Below are 976 nucleotides of genomic sequence, written 5' to 3' on the forward strand. Positions count from 1 at the left end.
TAACCTTGGACTGGGTTTCTCTCCTTTCTGCATTTGGTGCTAAGAACTCGGGCCACCAGCACACAGCGGCCCCCGGGCAGTGCCTGTGGCTGTCCAGGGGCCGCCGGACTGGCGGTCGGATCGGATCGCGCCTTGTGTACAGCTAAGCGATTTCCGTGCGGCAGAGCGGCCCTGGGCTCGCCAGGCTCTCTGCTTTAGGTTCAGGGTTACTTCTCCTTCACAGCCGTTTCCTCTCAACAGAGCTGGCCTTAGGGGTCTGCAGACTCCGTGTGTGTTCTCTCTGCTGATCTCGGATCGAGCCTGGAGCGGGTGGGTCTTCTGGGTGGGGTGGCTGACTCTCTGTCCCCTGGACCTGCTCTGTCCTGACGTCACCAGGAGGGCAGCGCCCAAGGGCTGAACTGAAGGCATCTGGCGCCTTCTTCCACGGCAGGAATTCTTACCAAACCACAAGCAAAAAAACAAAACAGACCAACCCACACACACAGATTGGGGGATGAGGGTCTTGTAAAGGTGCTGTCAGGTTCGTATTTTTGTATCATTTTGCCTACAAACGCGGTATTTGCAGTGGGAACTTGAAGATAAATGATCTATGTTTTTATGATTTTCTATGGAAGGTGTTCCTGCGGCCGGGCTCTTGCTGGGGCGGGGAGGTCCCTGGGCAGGGCGAGGGTCCTTGGGAGGCCAAATGCAGACCGGGATGAGCCTGCTAACAGGAGCGGGACGTTCCTGTCACGATGGGTTCTTTTTTTCTGACCGTTGTGGATTTTCTAGGGTCGTCCGAACTTTTGTACAAACGTGTAGATAACAGCTTGCTGCGGTTTTTATTTGTGAATAAAAGATGCGTCCCTTGTTCACGAGGCTCCTGAGTCCACCTGGCGGGCCGTCCTCCGAGGGTTCCGGGGCGAGGCGGGGCAAGGAGGCTGCGGGGGGCACCTTCCATCCACAAACCCCACAGTGGGGGCCAGCCGTCGGCAAG

General features: G+C 57.1%; 1 protein-coding gene across 1 annotated transcript in view; it reads left to right on the top strand.

The window, feature by feature from the left end:
- Nucleotides 1-976, top strand: part of LOC104980906 (kinesin-like protein KIF26A) — a gene marked incomplete at its 5' end in the record, with an annotated part of 5,158 nt that overhangs the window by 3,712 nt on the left and 470 nt on the right. The window lies entirely within an intron of this gene.

The sequence above is a fragment of the Bison bison genome, unplaced genomic scaffold, assembly GCF_000754665.1.
Source record: "Bison bison bison isolate TAMUID 2011002044 unplaced genomic scaffold, Bison_UMD1.0 scf7180017858866, whole genome shotgun sequence".
Classification (NCBI taxonomy): Eukaryota; Metazoa; Chordata; class Mammalia; order Artiodactyla; family Bovidae; genus Bison; species Bison bison.